Genomic DNA, 17,170 nt, shown 5'->3' on the forward strand with positions numbered 1-17,170 from the left:
TCACTGGGATCCACCACCAATCGCCTCCTCCCCTTCCGCAGCCAGACCAGCGGTTCCTCCTCCTCTCCGCTTCAAAATGACCTTCTGTAATCATTTTAAAGTAAACAACTGATTTGTTGTTAATTAACTAATGAAACTACACTATTTGGGGGTCAACTCTAAAGTAAATAACACTATTGAATATTCCTTGATTTTCAAATAATTCATTTTATTTCCTCAAAATAAAAAAGATTCAATTCATCTATTTCCTGTCTCTGGTAAGGGTGATACTGTCTTCCTTAAAATGTCATTATTAACATCTAAGAAGCATCAAAAGTAAATAGTATTTACAAAGAGAGTAATTGCAAAGAATACTACAGTTATGGTGGAATGGTCTATAAATTCTGAGAATAATGAACTATTTTAGTGAATCATAAGTTCCTTGCCAATTGTATTCCTCTACTAAAAAACACAGGTTTAAGGAACAATCCACAAAAAATATAAATTTAAAAATATGGTCTTTGATGGTCAAAAATAAACATTAATTTGTGAATCAGTTGTAAATGTGCATTATATTGATGTTAGTGATTTCTGGGTTTTGCTTTCAAGAGTACATCAGAACTTGACCTGGGGACTCTGCAGCTTCAGCCATGGTCATATATCTGGAATCACAGCCACTCCTACCATGCGCATACACCTTAAAAAGACGTAAACAGATGGCAACCACTCTTAGTGTGTTTCAAAACAAAATTAGTCCACACAACTGGGAAAATTTCTTGATGAGTTTAACTGACAAATAATTTTGCTGAATTAGTGTAAAATACAGAACACAAAGTTTCATTTAGATGTAATGGACAAACATGAGAGTGTTTAATTGACCTCTGTACACACTTGTTTAGCAAAGATAATACAAGTTCTATGTAGGACCTTACAGTTTTTAACTACCCTTACCAAAAGACAACCATTAGATAAAACACAGAAGAAAACTCTATGAGAAAGTTTAAAAGATCATGAAAGTAATTCATAATAAGAAAAGGAGCTGTCTCAATTTAATCTCCCTCTAGCTATTTTCAAAAATAATTTTATTTACTTTGTATTGTGAAAAATACAATATGTAGTAATGAATATTGACTAACCTACAGTTAACATAAAATCTCTTGCCCAAACTCACAACATATGGTTTGATGCAAATTAAAGCCATCACTCTGCCATTTAGAGTTGGTAGGAAAGGTGTATATTTGAAGGTACATTAGTTTTGAAGTATTTATTTCAATGCCGTCATAAATTAATAAAAACCAACTGATTTAGTAGCATATATACAACCTACTAAATAATATAAATTAAACTATATGTGACTGGGGGCTACAGCTCAGGAGTAGAAAGTTTGCTTAGCATGCATGAGTTCCTGGGTTGAATCCCAGCACCATCAAAATAATAATAATAAAAATAATAATGATAATAATATAGAAAAAGACCTCCAGTATACTAGTTTATTTACATATAATAGCCTTTTTAATGAAGGTGGGTGCTGTATTGAGTAAATAGAAGGATATTATCTAAACAACTCCAAAGTGTTAGGAATCCAAAGTAAGGCATATGTATGTGATTATTTTAGTACCTAATGAAGGGACAATATGCAAATCCCTCATTATTGGTTGTCAGCTGCTTATCTGAAAACCAGGTGTCTTAGTCAGCTTTTTGACTGCTGTGACTAAATGACCTGACCAGCACAACCGTAGAGGAGAAAGAGTTTATTTGAGGGCTCATGGTTTCAGAGGTCTCAGTCCATAGAAGGCCAGCTTCATTCCTTGGGGTTCCAGATGAGGCTGAACATCAAGGCAGGAGAGTGTGGCAGGAAGCAGACAGAGAGACTCCACTCTCCAGATAGAAACTATATACCCATAACCATGCTCCAATTCCCACCTCCTTCAGCCACGTCCTACCACTTCAATTAATCCCATCAAGGAGTAATTCACTAATTGGGTTAAGACTCTTAAAACCCAATTATTTCTCCTCTGAACCTTCCTGCATTGTCTCATATGTAAGCTTTCAGGGGACACCTCTCATCCAAACCATAATAGCTGAAAAGCACTGATTTTTAAGTTTCTAAAATATATGAGCTTGTGGTTCATGTTATTTAACTTTCCAAAACCACCGCATTTGGGCTCAGGTACAAAGTTTGGATCGTCCTGAAGCACAGCTGATGGTGTTAAAAGGGAATGACTGACAGGCACTGGAGCATTGCAGGCTGGCATCATGCCTACACAGATTCCATTTCAGAAGTCAGCAGAGTGCCTCTCTCTAAAATAGACATAATGTTCTGCATTTAAAACAGAGCAATAGTGGGGAAAACAGGAATTAGTAACAAGATGAGTCACTAATGTAAAAACAATTATTTTTTTTCAGGAGCAATTTTACAAACCTTCTTCAGGGATTAAGCAACATGTTCAACTGGTCACAACGCTCTTGAAAAAATTTGCAAAATTAAATCAACTATGATTAATAAAGACCATTTTCTATTACTGTTCTGATTTTCCCTCTGTTACATCACTCCTTATTTTTGTTGATCATTAAGTGCCAGCTGTCATTTTAGGAATCCAACAGAAGGAAGTAGACTTATAGGATTCATTTTTATGCTTTGACATCACTTCCACTGCTATGTTTTTGTGGTCTGTCCTGTGGTTCAGGAAAGGCTTTCAGGAAGACATCCATTTCCCTCTGTGTTGACTTTTCCCTTCTCAAGACACTGACACAGAACCGCAAGTTGCATTTTGCTGTGAATGGCTATTACAGCTCTGTCAGGAGAAGCACACGAGAAGTGCAGAAGTCACAGAAGGCAGGAGATGTGTGAGGACAGGTCTTCCAAGCACTAGAAATGTGCATTTAATTTATGAGAGGATTTAGTTTCCACTGGTATTTGAAAGAGAAATTCAATTATCACTACAAACACACACAATTATGTGTGTGTACCTGTGAGAACATATATATGTTAATATGTACATACATAGTTATAAATAAATCATACATATCATTAATTTTTTGGAAGGAAAGTAATAAGAATCCGTGTGATTATGGGGTAAAACCTCAAAGCTTTACCACCAGTATAGGAGCTAGTGTTCATTTATACAGTTGCACGTTTTACACATCCCCATCTGCAGAATCATGTCGTAGGGTCTGATGCATTTTGTCTTGATGAAATTTGACACCTTCAGACAAAATCACTATCAACTTAGCAAATCAGAGTAAAGAACCAAAAATACACAGAGGCACCTGCACATGCTAACAAATAAACAAATGTAGGATAACAATAATTTGATTACAATATAGTGTAGCTCAACATGCATATCAGCAATTTTAAAATGTATTTGAATTGCTCTAATGTATTCCTAATGTCAAAATATTTATTTTTTTCAGAATTGTTAATCAAACCAATAATTTTAAACATGTATTTTAGAACTGAGTCAGTTAACTAATTAACGGAGTTTTTTTTTTTTTTTTTTTCTTTTTACATTGGGTTGTATCTGTAATATTTTCAGCATTTTTCTTTTTAAATTTTTTCTTTCCTCATTTTGGATTTACAATTTTTGTTCATTTCTATACGAAACACAAATTATTAAAATATATAAAACTAAACCCTTCAGGTCTCACTATGTCTGTCCTTATCCCTTAGACAAATAAATATTCGTAGGGAAGTTTTAATGGTTAGAACTCTTTGGGAGCTATCAATTGCTTCAATCTTTCACTTAATATTTTAATATTCTTTGTAACTCCCACATATATTTGCATTTCCATTGCACATCCACTTTCATCATTTTCAATGTTGAATTGAGCCCACACAAGTATATTTTTTTTATTATTCCAGTCTCAGTGCAGGAGGATTTACCCTTGCTTAAATATTCAATGCTTTAAGATGTCTACAAAATCTATCATCACTATATACTGATTGAGTAAAGACTAGAACCTGTTCCTTTTGTATTCATCATGCAAAAACCATGTGGGTCATCAGGACCAACCCAAACTGCTTTGTGGAAACATTCATCTCAATAAAGTCTTAGCTGCAACACCTCTACTCATGACTGAAGAAAAATTCCACACCATTGACCCTCCAGTATCAGGCTTTATTTACATATGTTTATTCCCAGAAAACAGCATTTCACTCTTCTGCCCACTGGTTTTTGTTGACATCCATCTTCACTGGTATCACATATTTAATTGGTCTATTAATCAGGATATTTTCAGCTGCAGGGAAGAGACGCTCCTTGGACTCCCCTGGCTTATGCTGTGCAGCCCTTGCCTTCTTCTAGCAAGATTAATTTCAAATGTGCATTTCTCATCTTTCTGTTGAGGCCCATGCTGTGTGTTCAGTTTACTTCTCAAGTAAGTTCTAAATACTCTGGCATAAGAGAAGCCTTCTCTTATTGAAAGTAACAAATAGTCATTAACTAATTAATGTAGGATCCTAACAGTTTCTTAAATATGCACTCAACTACGGTAAAGGCTACATTTTTATGACATCAAAATTCTGGGCAAGTTTACCATCTAAATGTGTGAGCTGCTCAGTAGCATCCAGTCTTAAACTTAACTAACTGAAAGCTTGGATAGTGTATAAACACAGACCAAGTCTGTTTTTATCCTTAGAGGCTGGAGAAAGAAATGAGTGCAGGTAGGGACAGAAGTACTCAAGAAAACAGGCCACAAGAGCTGCACACATGGTACTTAGCATGCTATTCCCAGGGAAATTCCATCACCAGTCTTGTGGGTTGACATATTGATTAAGATTTTGTATATTTCCAAATTATAAGAGAAGAAATGTCAACATTACTTATCCTAATACTTGGGTGTTTTAGAAGTTGCCTAAACAATGTATCTAGATGTATTTTTCACTGATTTTAATTATGCTTAAGTTTTTTTTTTCATTTTTAAAATAAATATATTTAACTACTTACACATTGCCCAAATTTATAAATATTGGGTCATAAGCTCTCTCCCTGGGCTCAGGTCAAAAAATGATCAGTCTTCAGTCTATGGAAGTGACGTATATATTCAGTGTGGCTGTTTTCAGAGGCCCAGTGTCTCTTAAATTTAGTGTAACAAGACAGAGGTCACACTGATCTCTGTGGTAACTTTGTCGTGTTTAACCTCTTTCTGGACTCCATCAAGAATTCATAAGATATGCAAATGTGTTATTATACAGTTCTGTTTGCTGTCTTTCCAACAACTCACTGGTGCACTTCAGCTTTGCTTATTGCTGCATGCCCAGGAGGATGACCAAATGTGAATTTCCATCAGAGCGCACTTCTTACCAAAGGCCCTTAAAGGGTTTCTTATCTCAGTAAATGTCATTGTTATCTAGTAGGTTATTCAAATTAGAAAGTTAGAAACCATTACGATGCCTCCCTCCCCATCAAGGCCATAACCAATCCAGCACCAAAACCTTTCAATTTTTTTCTTCCCAGTGTCTCAGGAATGTTGATTTTTAAACCTATCAAGTTTCTATAATTTAATTGTAAAAGATAATTCATTTCTCTGTACCCCCTTGGTGTACTCTCAAGTACTTTCTGGTGTACTCTTTGTACTTTCTTTGCATGTGGTTTGCAAATATATATTTAGTAGTAAAATAGTTTATAAACACTGACTCCCACCACTAGGTACTAATTCTCTCTGAATACGACAGGTATGTATGAGTCTCCATTTTATCCCCAGAACAATACCAGGGGGTTCAATGACTATTAGAAAGAGAAATGAATGTGCAATCTTGAGTTTCTTTCCTTTATTACACTGATAGAATTATTAATATTATTGTAAATGAATGTTTGCCCTCTTATTTTCTTCCTTAAGGTAGCTTCATACGCATAAAAATATTGAAAAGGTTTCAGCATTTTACTCTCCTCAAGAGTCGAAGGCTACTTCAATACCTTACAAGCATTGAGAATATATAGATTTAATATTTGTCAATTTAATAGAAATGATTTCTTTCTGTTATGCCTATAATGTTCTCCAAATTGACTTTTTTTGTGTTATCCAAATTTTCAAATGTATCAAAAATTAACATAATTGTCTTTTTGAGCCATTTCTAAATTATAATGAAATATGAGTGTATCCTGATCCAATGATCTACATCGATAACAAGATGATAATTATTTGCTAAAAAATAGTTTTTAAAATACTATTTACTATTTAATTCTATCTGTGACATTTTGGATTGACAGGTGTTTTGCATTTTCTCTAAACAAAGTTAAACTGCTTTTGTATCACATGCCATGGTAAAGATTTTGACCATTATAAAACAAACATAAACTTTTCTTGGTATCAATTCATTTTGAATTTTAGATTTTTAGATGTAATTTTTAAACCTATTGTTTCTGTATTTAATTGTAAAAAATGATTTATTTGCCTTATGTAATGATAGAAGGATCCTGTGACCATCATTCTTAAATCCATGAGGAGATAATGAGCAAGAATTTATTCCCTCATATGTGACCAGGGAAGAACTGCAGCAATTAGTTTATAAAGTGAGGTAATCCCATATGCTGATACTAGCATAAAGATCTCTGATACCTTATCTAGTAACAATAAAACAAGGAATAATTCAGCAAAGCTGAGAGATGATTTACGTTTCTGGGGCCAAGGCACTGAGAGGTGTCAGAACACAACTGGAACTTACCACAGCCAAGCTCTGACTTTAAAAGTGGACATGCCACCTATTCTGGCAATGAATTTATGAAGACAGAAATGGTGCTATAATGATAAAAATGGCCCCAAACTCCATCAATAGTATTTAGAGTAGTGACTCTCCATCGTGGAAAGTGTGTGAGGAAACATTTCAAAGGATTCTTTTGTAACTATGGGTAGAGAATCAAATCAAAAACGTCTTTTACAGATGGATGAGAAAAGAGATTTTTGGTATGTTTTTGGATATACAGAGTGCTAAAATTCTATTCCTTCTATTAAATTTCATCAAAGTCAAAATGAATAATAAATTAAATAGCTACACATGTAACTTGGCACCTTTGTACTAATTTGACATTGCTGAAGGGAAGAATTCTTGGATATGGAAGAAGCAGAAGCCTTTGCTGGGCTCCTGTGTAATTTGTCTGAGAAGTGTAGCAATCAGAGGCCACACTGGATATTCTTATAAGTCAAACATTTTGTTTAATTTTGTCCTGCTTTGACTGTAAGGTGCTCCCTGTCCTTCTATATTTGTTATTGTACTTTTGTATTTTTGAATTTATTTCATTTTTAAATGGCACTCTTTAGATTGTATTAATCAGTGTTAATTTGTTGATAGATTTGTATTTTGAAATTTCTATGCTATTTCCTGTCATTTCTATTTTTGATTGATTGATACGTTTTTGCTTTTTTTTTTGTCAAAGTCATTGATTCACTTAAAAACTTTTATGTTTGCAGTAGATTCATTGAAGGATATAATTCTGTAAAGTATCATATTATTTATATTTTTATGTCATGTTTTTGGTCATTTTATTCAAATTATTTTGTTTGTTCTCTATCCTCCATTGTAGAGACATATGTTAATTTTTGGATGTTAATTATTCTTATTTTCTAATTTCATTAAACTCTAGTGAACAGCTACAGTCTTGATGAAATAATATGTAAAAAAAATCTTGAGATTTCTCTAGTGGGCCCGTGCAAGGTAATTTTACAATAGATCTGTGTATGTATTGTTTGCCTTTCGAATACACTGTATAGGAAGTCTGATTCTAAGCCAACGTGATGTAGATTTGGGTCTATTTTTTCTTCTATTTGATGAAGGGTCTCCGGTCTAATTCCTAGGTCCTTGATCCATTTTGAGTTCAGTTTTTGTGCAGGGTGAGAGATAGGTGTTTAATTTCATTTTGTTACATATGGATTTCCAGTTTTCCCAGCACCATTTGTTGAACAGGCTATCTTTTCTCCATTGTATGTTTTTGGTACTTTTGTCTAGTATGAGATGACTGTATGTATGTGGGTTTGTCCCTGTATCTTCTATTCTGTACCTCTGGTCTACCCTTCTGTTTTGGTGCCAATACCATGCTGTTTTTTGCTATTATTGCTCTATAGTATAGTTTAAGATCTGGTATTGTGATAACTCCTGCATCACTCTTCCTGCTCAGGACTGAATTGGTTATTCTGGGGCTTCCTTAACAAGACTCCCAGAGTGCAAGAAATGAAAACAATTAATAAATGGAATGGATTCAAACTAGAAAGCTTTTTCTCAGCAAAGGAAACAATCATAATGTGAAAAGAGAGCCTACAGAGTAGGAGAAAATCTTTTTCACACACACTTCAGACAGAGCACTAATCTCCAAAATTTATAAAGAATTTCAAAAACTTGACACCAAAATACAAAGAGCCCAATCAATAAAAGGACTAAGAAACTGGACAGACTCTTCACAGAAGAAGATATACAGATGATCAACAAATATATGAGAAATTGTTCGACATCTCTAGTAGAGAAATGCAAATTAAAACCACCCTAAGATTTCCTCTAACCCCTATTGGAATGATTATTTTCAACAACATAGGCAATAATGGATGTTGGCATGGATGTGGGGTAAAAGGCACACTCATATATTGCTGGTAGAGTTGCAAATTGGTGCAGTCATTCTGGAAAGCAGTATGGAGTTTCCTCAGAAAACTTGAAATGGACCCACTGTTTGACCCAATTATCCTACTCCTTGGTTTATACCCAAAGGACTTGAAATCAGCATACTACAGTAAAGCAGCCACATCAATGTTTACAGCACCTCAATTCACAATGTATAGATTGTGGAACCAACCTAAATGCCCTCCAATAGATGAATGGATAAAGAAACTGTGGTATATATACACGATGGAATATTATTCAGCCTTTAAGAAGAATAAAGGTAAATGGATGGAGTTGGAGAATATGCTAAGTGAAATAAGCCAATCCCAAAAACCCCAAGGTTGAATGTTTTCTCTGACAATTGTATGATGACACCTAACAGGAGAGGGGGTGTTTGGGGGTAAGAGAAGAATAGAGGAAATTTGGATTGTGTAGAGGGAAATGTGGGGGGAGAGTAGGAGAAGGAAAGATAGTGGAATGAAACAGACACCATTACCTTATGTACATGTGTGATTCACGAATGGTGTGAATCTACATCATGTACAACCATGGAAATGAAAAGTTGTACTCCCTTTGTGTACAATGAATCAAAATGCAATCTGCAAAAACAAAATTAAAAAAAAATATATATTTTGTATACATACCTATAATTTAGATCTTGATGATGATATTCAATTCTTATTTACGGTCATTTATTATTGTCTATGAAAATTTTGTTTTCTGGCAGAATATATTAAAAATTTTTCTTAAAATTTTCAGGCTTTTGCCAAGTTTCCTGGTAGTTTCATTAATTATTGCCTTAAAGTAGAAATTCTTAATTGTTTGAATGCAAATCAATGGCACTATTTTCTTTCAAATGATTTCAAAGTTTTTAAAAGTCTTTGTCATGTTTCTTTCCTTGAATTTTATTTTATCCAATAGTAACATTGCTGTATATCTTTCTTTAACATTATTCTGGTCTGTCTACATAAGTCTTCTTTTCTTTGTTGGAGATTGAATCCAAGGTATCATGCATGCTAGGAAGCATTCTACCATTGAATTACATTCCCTACCCCAGTCATTTATTTTCAATCATATTCTTTATATGAACCTGTAGGTTTTAGCTCAAACTTTAGGCAGAAAATTTTTTAAAAAATTTCTTGTTATGTATTGCAATTACTATTAATGTTTAATAGAATCATTTTAATATTTTTTAAAAAAATTCTCATTTTTTAAAATAAGGATCTCTTTCAATGACGTTAGATGTAAAGTTCATTTTTTATTCGTGCAATAATTTGATGCAGTATTCCTGCTCGTCTAGACCTCTGGTGCTTCCACAACCAGGAACCACTCAGTCTGTAGTCCCACAATACCCTAAGTCTTGGAAATTCTCTGGATGTAGCAAGAAATGAAGAGAATGGAAGAGGCCCACCCATTCTTTCATTTCTTGTCCTGAACTGGAGTCATGTCATTCCTGCCCACTTGTAGGGAAAAACATTTGACATGTTCAATGACCATGGATACCAGGGGAATTGGGAAACAGGCCCCACATAAAAACTGCCTCATAGTGTCACCTTCTATCTACGTTGATACATTAGTCGGCTTTGCATTGCTACAATGAAATGCCTGGGGCAGCTAACTTTATAAGTGTACTTTGCCTTGTTTAGATCTTTCATAAGGCCCTGTCATTACCTTGGACAATCACGTTATCAGTGGGGAAGCTGATTATAGCATCTAAGTAGTCATTTAAATATATGCGTATAATTTTGTATTCTTAGCTACCATGTTCACCTTGATTATACAGAGAAGTATGAACATTTAGTTAGTTCATTATACTCTAATGCAGTCATTCTTGAGCATATTTGTATGACACAATCATTCCTCTGTATTCATGAGTTTTGCATCTATGAGTTCAAGTGACCATGGATCAAAAATATTTGAGAAATATAAATTGAGGTCTATACTGAACATGACAGGCATTTTTCTTTTCATTATTTTCTGAAATGGTGCCATGTAACAATAACTTACATAGCATTTACATGGCGTTAGGTATTACAAAGAATATAGAGATAATTCTAAGTTTATAGGAGGCTGAGAACAGATGGTCTGATGTAAAGGACTTGGTATCTGCAGATGCTGATATCCAGAGATGTTCCTGGAGCCAATCCCCAATGAACGCAGAAGGGAGAATGTACACACTCTTACCTTCTAAATACCTTGACCTTTCCCCTCCTTCATATCACAAGCACTGTTCACACTTTTAATTTATAAAAATGAAGCTCTATTACCTCTGAAAAGAATTTCTGGATATTAAAAGACTATTATAAAATATGTTTGTTATTTTAAGAAGAGTAGCTGAAACAGGGCAAATATTACTTCTCCATGGTCCTCTTTGTCCTGGGTGGGCTGTGGCTGCTGAGGGACATGGTGATGGTAAAGATGGCCAAGAGGAGTGGAAAAATCAGAATGCCATGCTCAGTGCAGACTATTCCAATCAGTTTCATCATGGGGAAAGTGAAGATGTGGGGAGTGAAGGAAAATGGAGGAATCTAGCTCTCTGCACCCTTGCACCTGACAAATGAGACTGAGTCAAAAGTCACTCTGATGTCCTCAGGGAAACCATCATTTACTCTTGCCTTAGCAATCATCTATCTCATGATTTATACCTGATGATTGACTTATCTCCACTCAATTGCATGACACTTGTGACTGCTTTATTTTTCATCATACCCATTATTATTCATTTAAAAAATGCCCATTGCCTAACACATACAAATCATGACTGCTTAGTTGAAAGCAATGGAAACACATTCTAATAAGAAAAATTATAACTATGGACATTGACCAGGCTTATGGAATCTGAAGAAGGGTGCAGCAATTGAGGTTCAGGGAAACTAGAAACTGGAGAAACAACCACCTCTGGGAAAGAGATATGCTAGATCTATGCTAGATCACTTTCTGTCCTGGAAGCCATCTATCATGACCAAAAGAAAAGAAAGTGCCACCATCAGTCTTTGGAGACCTTGGAAGCTAGAGATTGCTCTAATTTGTGTCTATTACAAACATTCAATAAAATCTCTTAATAGGCAAGTAAATAAAAAAGCACTATGATAGAAATATTTTCCACGAGCTCATATTCATAAACTTTTCTGTACTCCAGAGGGTGAAAATAAAATTTATAAAGTTAACACTGAAATGTTTAATGATACTAAAATAATTTTTACACTCACACCAAAATACATCTACCAAGACTGACTTAAAAGTAGAGGGAAAATATTTCCATTGCAAACAGGAAGCATTTTCTACAACTTGGAAATTTCATTTGAATTAAAAATATTTCACAACCGACTACTATTTTTCTTTAAATATCAGGATGCATTGCTAAATTATTATGACCAACACTTTTCATTATTATGATAAATGCTTTTCACTATTATGATAAAGACTATTTGGAAATGAATTAGTTCACACTTTGTCCAGTACAATGGCTCATGGTGTATTCTTAGTCTAAGCAGCAGTTTATTACTCCTCATTTAAATAATTCTTCAAAACCTGATAGAACATAAAGGTATAACCCATGTTAGTATGATGTATACATTGGTTATAATGTCTTTTAAAAATCAGATTAATGGTATTCTTAACTGGTGTACATGATGTTAAAATTTGAAATTGTTAAAATATTTGTGATCTAATAGAAAAATCTTAAAAGTTTAAATATTTATTTAAAACATTATATTAAAATCTACATTGAAATGGAAGATGCAAATTTTGATTAGTTTTAATTTGAAGAGCTAATTAAAACTTAAATCTACATAGTTTATTAATATAAATTCTGTGTTCCATTACATAAAAGACACAATAGCAAATATCCCAAGGTAAAAGAATCATAGAGCAAACTATTTTTAATGAGTATAAAAGTAAAATTTATCAACAATTTCAAAGAGTGAGATTTTACCTTGTTTGAACACCATCAATTTAGCCTGCCATTTGCACACATATGCTATAAGAGGATGTAGGATTTCTGAGTCAGAGAAAACACTTAGCTTATTACAGCAATAATAGTAGAGCTCTAATTTTTTTTTCCATTTCAGAACCCCATATTCCCATGGAGTTATGTAAAGAGGCCCAAGTGACTCATCTCCCAGAACAGTGCACAGGTTGTGTGAACATAGAAGATCCTTAACTTAAGGATCTTCAACCTTTTATCATGGACAATAGACATGCAAAGCCTTTGCTCCAGGGAAAATACCATCTTTACCTTCCCAGACTGTTCACTATAGAAATCCTGCTGAAAACATAACCTGGAGCCAAGGCAGCCCTGCTCATAAGACATGCAGATTGAGAGATCCATAGAGAACCTTACCCTACTGCTTACTTACTGAAAACCTTCCCCAGGTTCTCTTTAGGTGTCCTGTCTAATGTACCCAGGTTGACCTGAGAGCAGAAAATCCATATATCATTTTAACTTCTTGGTTCCTCTTCTGTCAAACATGATGCAAAACTGCTCAATATCCAACCAGCTGACTGAACATCAAATAACCATTTGTAAAACCACTACGCTCTGCAGACCACTGAGAATCTAGTGGACCCTACAAAGGCAGAGTTTAATAGGAAAAAATTTAGTATACCACCAGTTAGATCATTTCTCATGGTTTATACCTTTTTTGACTTATTGGCAAAATCTAAAGTGTGCTTTCCTTTTCATATTATCCCAACTAAAGTTTTAATTATTTGTTCTATTCTTAAATTGATTTCTGCTTTAATACCCCAAAATTCCCTTCCTCCCAATTTACACAACCATTTTCCCTATGGATTTGAATAACCTTAGTTTAAACTTTCCTTCCACCATTGGACACAATTACTCTGTACTATAAAGCTCCATCTATAATGCTATCCGACTAAAAACCAACTCATATGCGTATTATTTGGCCTTAAAAATTAATTTGAAAATGTTACACTTGGAAATTAATGTGGTTCATGTTCAGAGTTTTTTTTTCCCTCTAGTTTTATAATATATATTTTAAAGAGGTTTTAGAACTTACTAGTTTGTTCAATATGATATCCATTAGTCACATGTCTATTGAGAATTATTATTATTATTATTATAATCATTATTATTATTTTGTGCTCAGGATTGAAGCCATGAAAGCACATCTCCAGGCCTTTTATTTATTCATTTATTTATTATTTATTATTTTTTATTATTTATTTATTTTTATTTTGACACAGGGTCTAAGTTGCTTAAGGTCGCACTAAGTTGCTGAAGCTGGTTTTGAATGTATGATGCTCCTGCCTCAGCTTCCTTAGCCTCTGGGATTATGTGTGCCAACATCCCCAGGTCTTTTGAGAATTTGAGATGTGACTCATAATTAAACAACTGAATTTATACTTTAAATTCATGCTAACTAATAAAAATTTAAATTAAGAAACAAAGGTTCAATTCAAGTATTTGAAAACTACCTGAAAAGCAGTTGGCATAACTAGGGTATACAAATTTATTTTTCCAACAGTAAATGTAATAAAAATCTAAATACAGATCAAATATTTCCATTGAAAGATTAGTATCTGAAATAAATCATACTTAAATTAGTGAAATGCACAGAAGATTTTAAGTTTTTTAAAAAATATTTCACAGATGGCTCACAATATCTCAGAGCTAGAAATTTTTGGATATATGTTTGTCTTCAAATAGTCATTTCCATATTTCCTGAGAAGATCTTTGTGTGACTGCATTCAACTACCAGAAATCTGGTGACATATGATAAAAAAAACTTTATTGAAGGAATCCCAAATATCTTTCAGTTTTACTGAACATCTCTTTATGTACGTTGGCAATCATTTTATTGATAACATAACTCAAAACATAAGTGATTTAAGCTAATCCAATTTGACTAATATGTGTTTTATGTGATTAGGATTCTTGTTTAGCCTCACTTGCTTCTTCTTTCTGTTTCTACATTAAAATCAAAACTATTTCCATGTAAAAACCAGTGACATTACAGACATGCAGGAGAGTGCTACATACGTTCATAGCATTTCTGTGACAGATTTAGCTTAATCCAGTGACTTCATTCTTAAATATCAAAACCAGAGAAGAATTTGGAAATGTTGTTTTCCCTCTAAGGAAAACTCTGGATAGTGTATCAGATTGATTGAGACCTATGCCAACACAAATGCAGCAGTTTAGTAATGGAAACGTGTGCAATGTAGACAGTCTAAGCTGTCTCCCATAATATGGTGTAGATTAAGCCCATCCAGCAGAGTTGGGGTAAGCTAAGGGACAGAAGATTCCAGAATTCTTTGTTCCTTTCTCTTCATCTGGGCATCTGCTTCCTTTCTCACTGCAATGCCAAGAGACACATCTGAAGAAAATGTAGAATCTCAGAACTGTAGATCAACCAGTGAGATGTCTCGGATTACCCGGATGTGTGTTGTACAAATATATGAAGACAGAAGCATTCACAAAAGGAAGAACAAACAGGTGGCCAGAGCCTGTCCATCAATGTGTGTTTGCCTTCCCATTCTGTACTTGGCTGCTCTAAGTTTTGAAGGTGATTGTAAACTACTTTTCTGCTGCTATTACTGCTTACCTCCCAGTTGGTTTTAACATTTTCTTGTCTCCACTTTATATCCTGGCTATTTTATTTACTTTTTTGCATCTCAAATGATATGATTTGTACAACATTTTTTAAATAATAGGATGGACTGATTTGAAATTAATTTATTCTTGCACATCTTTCATAGGCATTAAACTCATTCACCATATTCATGTGCAGGAATCTGATCATTACTCAGTGGTGGGAGAAAGAAGAAAAATACGTTTTTATGTGATCTAATTAGTTTAAGTTGTCATAACAGGATGCAGACTTCTGATAGCCTTTAGATATTAGTCTTCTGTGGGGGGATGTCAAGCTTCAAAATCTTAGATATTTTCTTTAATGAATTGTGAATATTTGGTGGCTTAGAAAGTATTTTCTTTTTTCTGATTAATATTCTAGATATTGAATCTTCTCAATAGAGGTTTAAATATAATTATGAAATAAACAATGAGTTGTAGTTCAATGTCATTACTGCTCTGAAATCTTTTGAATATTACCAAATTATTAAGATATCATTCCCCTTCATTTGGTTAAAGGTTCATGGAAGTCACCAGTTAAAGTTGTGGTTGAATATTGATTCTGCAAGCAGAATTACAACTTGAATACATTCTATTTAAATTTGATAATTAAAATATAGACAACCAAACTTCACAAGGCTGTAATTGTACTTCTATATAAAGATACTAACAAATTGAAAGGGAAAAATATGTTGATCATACCTCCTTTCACTTAGATAGAATATGCTTCTGTGGGTGCATGCAATTTAATTGAGTAAAGCAAGTTATTAAAAGTCCTAGGCTAGTTTTTTCTAGTTATTATGAGAACATACACTTTACTAACTTTTATCTTTTTTTAAGCACAGCAACATGCTATCTTGATAAAAACTGTTTAAATAAAAAGTAAAAATATTTTTGGCAGAGGTTTGATAATACAAATGGACAAAGGCAAGAAGGTATGGGAGATGAAACTTCTACCCACACTAGATTCTCCAGTACTAGGGCCCTACCACTTTTCTATATACACAAACAATAAGTAAACCATTCAGTGTTTCTCAGAAATTATTACATTAAGGATGCAATATTCAAAAAAGCACTTGGCATTTTAAAATATAATTAAATTCACAATGACACTCTGTAACAACCTAACACTTGACATTTCAGGAGACAATTTATCACTGAGCCTTACAGCAAGATAATCTTCAACTTGCCTTCCTACATCGCTGGTGAGAAAATAGATATCTGCTATTACTAGAAAATGGTCCATATTTTTCAGCTAGCAATGATACCAATACTAATTTAAAACTTCAAAAAACAATGACAACAACAAAAAAGTTTTATATCTGTGATTCATTTTACTTTGATGGTCAAAGATGACAAGGCAATAATATGTATTTGAAACCATTTAGTGGTCTGAAATGTACTGGATAGTGGGACGGAGAAGCTCACTTTTAATGGCAAAGACAGATGTGAATGGAGGAGGCTTTTTGCCTAGCATGTAGGTCCAACTGAGACTGGGGACTCAGAATTGCAGAGAAAGGGGGAGTAGAAGAGAAATTTTCAAGATGGACTAATACAAATTGTCCAAGAATCTACAATGTATGGAAGGTCATCTGGATTGTGTATGTCACCTACGCATAAAAGATCACAGTGTTTTCAAAGAAATGAAAGCAATTCAATTTTAAGTGAAACTTTTGTACACTGTGCTTATTGGCAAAAAATATTATCTCAAAGGCAGAAGGAAGATCACAATATACTCAAAAAACTCTGCAGATTTTTACAAATAATATTGTTGCTACCTATTGCAGTATACATACATACATATATATAAATATATATATATATTTCTTTTATTTATTTATTTTTGGCATCAGAGATTGAACCCAGAGGCATTTAAACACTGAGATATATGCCAAATTCTTTTTTTAAATTTTGAGATAGAGTCTCACTAAGTTGTTTAGGGGTTCATTGAAACTAGTTTTAAACTTGAAATCCTCCTGCCTCAGTCTCCTGAACAACTGGGATTGCAGGCA

The 17,170-nt window shown here is 33.8% G+C and overlaps 1 long non-coding RNA gene across 1 annotated transcript; it reads left to right on the forward strand.

The window, feature by feature from the left end:
* The first annotated feature begins 14,575 nt into the window (after positions 1-14,575).
* On the forward strand, positions 14,576-15,571 carry LOC306659028. The gene is made up of 2 exons (XR_013763179.1): positions 14,576-15,218; positions 15,287-15,571. It is a non-coding gene; the product is annotated as an uncharacterized lncRNA (long non-coding RNA).
* The last annotated feature ends 1,599 nt before the right edge of the window (positions 15,572-17,170 follow it).

This window comes from Sciurus vulgaris, assembly GCF_902686455.1.
Source record: "Sciurus vulgaris genome assembly, chromosome: 4".
NCBI classification, from domain to species: Eukaryota; Metazoa; Chordata; class Mammalia; order Rodentia; family Sciuridae; genus Sciurus; species Sciurus vulgaris.